Source organism: Parasteatoda tepidariorum, chromosome 3, assembly GCF_043381705.1.
Source record: "Parasteatoda tepidariorum isolate YZ-2023 chromosome 3, CAS_Ptep_4.0, whole genome shotgun sequence".
Classification (NCBI taxonomy): Eukaryota; Metazoa; Arthropoda; class Arachnida; order Araneae; family Theridiidae; genus Parasteatoda; species Parasteatoda tepidariorum.
The window spans coordinates 41688835-41696256 of NC_092206.1; the positions used below are offsets into that span (position 1 = coordinate 41688835).

Here is a 7422-nt window from a genome sequence, read left to right on the forward strand (position 1 = left end):
TGGTTCATTATACATTAATTTAATTTTTATAATTTTAAGTAAAAAAGGCTAGACATCAAGAAAGCATATATTTTCGCGGCAAATAATATTTTTAAATGTTTTGTGACTGTCTCTAAATGCATAATTTTAAAATTAAAAATAATAATGACATGATTTGGTGTACACATGTTTAAGAAAATGTTTATCGTGTTGCAAAAAGTATGCATGCGAATTTGAAAAAAAAATATGCATGTAGCATCATAATATTTTTATTTTTTAAATATTCTGTATTGTAATGCTTAAGTACAATGCATTTTTATTTTTATAAGATTTTCGTGCACATTAATTACTTGAATCCTTGGAGTATAAGTTTACCGCAATCAATGCATGACTTAGGCAAACCTTTGCAGGTTTTATTACAAATAAATTTGCCCTTTAGAAACACCATATTCTGGTCACTAAAATAGGAAAAGAACAATTTATTAATATTTTGTTTTTACAGGGGTTGGACAAAATAATGGATATACTTCTACACTAATAATGTTTTTCGCAATTCTCCAGAAATACTTAACGAACCATTTTATAACTTCATAATTGCTGCGATTTCTGATACATATCAATGAAGTTTAAATCTTTTAGAGGTTTAAGTACCGACAATAAATTACAAACCAAAAATGTTTTTGAACAACCTATGCCAAAAAATGTAGCTATAGGTTTGCAACTTGGGACATTATCTTAGTAATTATATGCAAGACTTACACAAAAAATTTCAAAAACGTGGATTAAATGTTTAGGGATATATGAAAATTCTTTTAAAAACAAAATTTTTCTTTGTTTTAAGTTTTTTTGCTGTAATTTTAAAAATATTCTTTAACATGAAACAAAATTTGTTGAGTAATTTTTGATTAACAATGAAAATATCCATTTAAAATTTGAAAACAATTTTTACAAATATGAGTAATTAAATTCGATCTCTTATATTGCTCATGCGAGGGAAAATTTATAAATAAATCCGCAATTTTGCAGTGAATCGTATTTGGCAACTAATGAAGAAAGTCTGATTTGAATATCTTAAAAATTAGAAACGTTACAAGCAATTTTCAAAATAGTTTTCGTTCTTTTTACTAGAAAGCTCAAAATAATATGGGATTTTTAACAAATATTTCGTATCATAAGACAGAATTTAATAACAAATAATATACGTTCATACATCAAATACGTTCATTCACCAAATATGTTCATACACCTAAATGCAATTTAGTAAGGAAAGGAAAAAGTAGATAAAAATATACTTTTATGTGGGTGCTCCCCAACAATGCCGGTGTCAATTTTAATAAATTCTTGCTTAATAGTACAAAATGAAATGTGTGGAAATTCATTTTGAACTCTCTTTTAAAAAAGTATGAGAGCTTCATATAAAATTGTTTTAAACTTTTTTAAATTTTTTAGATTCAAGTCGGATATTTTTTATTAGTTACCAAATACGATTCATTACATAATTAAGAAACAAAAAGTTTTATTTTTCCTGCTCATGCAAAGTAGAAATAAAATACTTTAATTACTCATATCATGCGCAGTTTTAAATTTTTTTTCCCTAAATTTTAAAGCAAAATTTTTGAGCTATTTTTAAATTGAACTAAAAAAATTGTTTAATTTTTTGAATATTTTTAAAGTTATAGAAAAAAAAACTTAACATAATAGTTAATTAAAACATAATAGGCATAAAAGTTAGTTTTTTTATAAAAGTATTTATATTTCAATAAATACTTGAGCTAGGATTACAAAATTTTCTTTAATTATTGCATATAATAACCAAAAAAACAGACACAAGTTAAAAATCTATTGCTTCATTTTTTGAAATAGGGTGTTCAAAGACATTGTTTTACGTCCGAAATTTGTCTGTCCCTCAAACTTCTGAAATCTTTAAACTCCATTTATATGTATGAGAATCCACATATTCTAAAAGAAAGCAATTTTTTTTAAAATCTAAATTATCAAAACTTCTATGGAAAAAACGAGCTTAAAAGCAGCAGAAATTTCACAAAAAGGATAAATGTACCAATAAAGGAAACAAAGGAAATAAAAATATGACCACCGAAGCTGACGTTTTCAGAGGGTACCGGCCCCGCTAGCCATAAAACAAAACCTTTTCTATTGAGGGGGAGGCAAATGCCTAAAGTAACACCCTCAGCACCCCGAAGTTTTTGTATAGAAGTCCAGGAAAAAAAAAACATGAAATACAAAGAACCAATTTAGAAAATCATCAGAAAATAAAATTCATCAGAAAATAAAAAATAAGAACTCAAAGCTCACATTAACTAGGTTCCTTTTAATTCAGTATGCTTATGAAATCGATGTTTGACCTGGTTAAAGTGAGTTTTGAGTTTTTATTTTTTATTTACTGATAAATATTTTTTATTATTTACTCAATTATAACGTGACAAAATTGACAATAAATTTAAATTAAAATGGATTTATAACTTTGGCAATATGACAAATGCAATCACGTGTCGTGAACAATGAAAAGGCGAGATATTGGCATTAGCGATATCAAAACACTTGAATAAACACAAAAAAATTATAAAAGTACGGATTCAAGTTACGATGATAAATGAAATATGTTAGAAATTTAAAACAAATTTTAACTAAACAAGAACTTTTATACAAACCTGCTGTCAGCAGAAGCAATTACGTCTATTTCAGAAGATACTATATGAGAATTAAAAAAAAATAATTATTAAACTGGAATTATTTTAATTTATAAATTTTAAATAAGTGAGAGATAGGTTACTTTTATGCCCTTCGTAACATTGCAGAAAAAACAGCACCAAAACAAAAGCTATATTTGTGTACATGTTCATAAATTACACATTTACCTGAAAAATCAAATGATATATAATATAAATTAAGTGGAAGTTTTCAATTATTTAAAAAGAGATTTTAGAGTTGTATCAACTATTAGGTTAATGAATTTCAAAAAAGCTGACCATGTAGATAAAATTTGAACTTAATAGTCTTAGGACAGAAAATTTAGGACAGATAGTCATATTTTATCTGTGAAATGACTGGATTGCTGCATTCATGAAACAAAAATCACACAGAACAAGCTGTAGACGTTCACCATATCATTTATGGATCAGTGAAAACGTTTCGGCCATTTGTTTGTTTGCTTCAATGTCTTAAAAAATTTGATTATGAAAGTTATGATTTTTGCACAATTACTGAACTGATTAGAAATTGCTTAAAGGTATTTTTTATGTAAATTTATTTTTTTGTCACATTTTAGGTATGCATCGTATTCTTTATCTGTTAAATGGCGTTATTTGGATAAAACCATCTCATTGTTAGTCAAATGTAAACGAGTATGGCTAAAAGGGTTAGTCAATGAATAGTGATAATAAAATATGCAAAACCTAACCTACTTTACCTGATACTAAGACCATCAGTTAAAGGCTCAATTTTATTAATTACCAAGTATTTTTTTTTTTATGAAATTAATTCCGTTGAGTGATATTAGTGTGACAAACAATGTTGTAAGGATAATATTTTCAATAAAAATAAGATATGAATTAATAATTATTCACTATATATTCAGTTTTTTATAATAGATATATTAGAGATAGGAAAAAGTTCTGAAATAAATATGGAAGTAATAAAATTTCGTGTTTTATAAATTTGTAGAATTAAACTAACATTTCCAGATTCAAAATATCGTAAAAAGAAACAAATAAATAACAATACGATTAGAAATCAATACGCATGAAAGTTTGATGCGTTTACGTATTTAAAGATTATGTATGAACATGACTGAAAACAAATTTGAGTTCCATAGAGAAAAAAAAACAGCCAAACCATGCATTATTGTATCATGCATACTTTCTTCTTTTGAAGGCACAATAATGCAGGCTAAGTGAATTAATTCTGACTCAAACCTTCTGATTTAATTGCATATGGAGTTTTGGGTGTCGATAAATTGTAATTCAAACCACAAAATATTAAAATATCTACCACCTATAAAGAATTAGGCTGGCATCAAGCAAGATCCCGAATTTATTGAATTTGTAAATTAAAATAACCCAAGAAATAAAAACAGTTTAAATAAATTTTTGAATTAGACTCTTGAATAGAATCTCAGTTATGTATTTTGTGGTAGTATTTATATGTTGAAATTTGTACTGGATACGTAATACTTACATGGCCGAATAAAAAGATATATTTTCATGCATTAAATCACTATTGAATTAAATTTTAAAGGAATGCTCACTTTATGCGAATGTATGACCGAAGCAAAGTAATAATTGAGTGAACTACCTTGAACGAATCCTCATTACTGGCTTATAGGAAAATTACTGTAACTAAGCAATATTTAAGCAATTTTGCTAGAATATACACGGTAAGGTGATTTTGGTGGAAATATAAAACGCCTCATTTGACTCAAATTGATTAAACGAATTGAATTTGCTATGTTTGATTTCTATTGTTTAGGAAAAATACTATACATAGGAAATCCGGATATATGATTCAAATATTAATTAAGAAAATTATTTATTTGGAATTAATAAATAACGAATTACTTACATGTGTGAAAAGCCAATTCGGATTATCACATATGAAACAGATTGCAAAAATATTTTCTGTACTTATATAATTTGGATAAATTCAGATAAAAGAAAAATTCGTATGAAAGTATTAAAAAATATATTTTGTTCTACTTTTTTGTTCTATATTTTATTGAAACCTAGAATATAAATTTAATTTCGCTATCTTCATACAATATACTACCGTAAAAACTGTTTTATTGTTAAATAAAAGTTTTAATAATAAAATTATTTTTATTGTTAAATAAATGTGTAAATTAATATTGTTAAATCTGCATTTCCTTAGATTTACAATCTACTAAAGTGGATTGTAAATCTTTAATAATGAAAATATGCCTACAATCGGATGAAATTAAGTTTAAAATTCTTTCATTACGAACTATAACGTGTTTTTATTTTTCCCTTTTGTCACTCACACGACGAATTAATGGAAAATTAATTAAAATATAGTTGCAATATTGCAATGATTTATAAACTACTTCAAAGCATTTTTATAAGTATGCATTTTAGGAAAATAATTGCAAGAGTTAAATTACTTTTTGGTCACCTGTATTCATCTATTTATTTCAAGATAAACAGTTATGAAATACAGCTCCATCTGCCATATGAAGATAGTTTTAGTTGTTATAAATATATTTTCTGAATGTTGTTTGTACTAAAAATAAAAGAATTTTGCGCATTTCATAAAAATTCCTAAATATTTTTATTCCTTCAAGTATTAAAGCTACATAACACCTAATAAATAATAAACAGATAAAAGGAAACTACCGAAAAAGATAAGACGATGTTGGCTAAAGCATGATTAAAATACGATGAACAGTGTTGCATTGAGGAGGAGATTCTCTAAATAGGTAATTTAGGTGCGTCAACCGTATTTTTACTATTCATAAACGGGTTAACTTGACATTTGCATGCCGTAGACGCTATACAAGTAAAAAGTTAACATCTGATTTTACGTAGTGCATTTTAGTATTAATTTTAAGATCCCAATATTGTTGCTATAAAGATGTGATGAACTGTTGCTACTGTTTTTTCCAATAAATACATATATTTCTCATAATTTAGTAATTTGTAAAACTAGTATTAATTATAAATTTAAAGTGTCCACTTTATAAATTTTTCCTCCTTTCCACTTTTAAATAAGTACTGAAGCTTAAAATACATAAAAAAATATCGGAAAGAAAACATCAAGGAGCAGCTATTAAGGTCTGAAAATAATTAAATGGCGGTCAAAACCTAAAACTTTACTTACTTTCGTCGAATTAAAATGTAGTTCAATAATAAAAAAAATCAGCACTAGAATAAAAGCGTCGTTATTAGTTGAATATGGATGGAGAATGAACGATGCTGTATCTTTCGCAGTGATACAGCATTATTCATTTTTTTGAGTCTATACACCACCGAATAAGTTTTTAGCATACATTGCAATGATCACAATAAATGTTACTAACGGCTATTCCTGACGTAAGAATAAAGTAATAAAGAACAAAAAATGCACTGAACCAGAATTCATGTAAAAAATCTAAAAAAAAGCAGCTAATAAACGAAAGAGATTTGCATTTTCAACAAGCTTACTTTTTTAGAAGACATACATAGCTGAGATTTTATGAACATATCGAACTACAATAAATATTTAACAGATTCAAACTGTTTCGAATAAACGTAAGTGAAATCTTACCATTGAATCAAGTAATCTTTCAAGAATATAAACTAATGTGGGACATTGTTAGATATTTATATTCTCAAATCAATGCAATTATTCTTTCGTGACATGTTGTGATTACTCCCAAACAATAAACAATGAAACACATAAGCAAGATGTCAATACGTGGCTTTTCTCAAATTGTTTTCGAAGCTTGCATCTGCTTTCTTTAGATTACTGTCATCGCACCACTGATTTATGCATTTATGTTCTATTTTTCCCACCTGTTTCAAACATTTCCCTTTTGATTGAAGCTTATTTACTTTTCACAAAACAATGCAATTATTTACTTATTTCTTCTCAATTGAATCAAAATTATTATTTTCAGAACAGTTAGAAATCTGTTTAGTAATAGATATTACTAAACACAAATTTTGACAAAAAAAATTTTTTAGTCAGGATTTGAGTTCTACTCAGTAACCCATGAAGTTTCTTCTTATTCATAACTGTTTTCTTTTCTCGCTAAAAAGATATTTTATCAAAACTAAATATCAAATATTATTTTTTAAAGTCAAAATAGACAATTATTTTAGTTTTATTTACAAACATTTTGCCGTTATATTAATATAAAAGAAATGGATGATTATTTGAATTTGAAAAAAAAATCAACTGTACTTGAAAAAAATAACCTAATGAATACAAACTTTGGATCACCACAAAAAAGATAAATAAATGAGAATTAATTTTACTCAGAAAAGAAAGGATTTTATATAGGGATGTTTTTTGTCTACTAATATTAAGTTCTTTTATTTTATAAACGTCCTACATAATAGCTAAGCAAATATGTAACATATAATTTTTTTGTTACTTTCGCTTGACATAAATTTAAGCACGAACTTATGAAATAAAGACCTCGACAGAGAAAAAAGTATTTCTTTATAACAATGAAAAAATATTTGAAACAAAAAAATAAGAAAAGCATTCATAAAAAAAACGCAAAAACGCATTAACTTTCAAACAAGTTGAATTTCCAAAAAGAAAAAAAAAACTTATTACGTTCAGGTATAAAATAAGCTTTTCTTAGCATAGATAGTTACATTTCACCAGTCTGCAGAACACTCCTTACAGAATTTTTAATACATGCTTAACACTTGATAAATCTCGTACTAATTATCGAATGTGAAGTCTTTTATTAAACCGTTC

The 7422-nt window shown here is 26.1% G+C and overlaps 1 long non-coding RNA gene across 5 annotated transcripts; it reads right to left on the reverse strand.

The window, feature by feature from the left end:
- Positions 1–232: 232 nt before the first annotated feature.
- On the reverse strand, positions 233–6411 carry LOC107453429 (uncharacterized). Of its 5 annotated transcripts, none has more exons than XR_011636388.1 (4): positions 6153–6411; positions 2771–2855; positions 2649–2688; positions 233–437 (listed from the first exon to the last, which is right to left on the reverse strand). It is a non-coding gene; the product is annotated as an uncharacterized lncRNA (long non-coding RNA). The 5 variants fall into 5 exon arrangements; XR_001585324.3 differs by having other exon boundaries at positions 6256–6408; XR_011636389.1 differs by having other exon boundaries at positions 6170–6191.
- Between the last annotated feature and the right edge of the window lie 1011 nt (positions 6412–7422).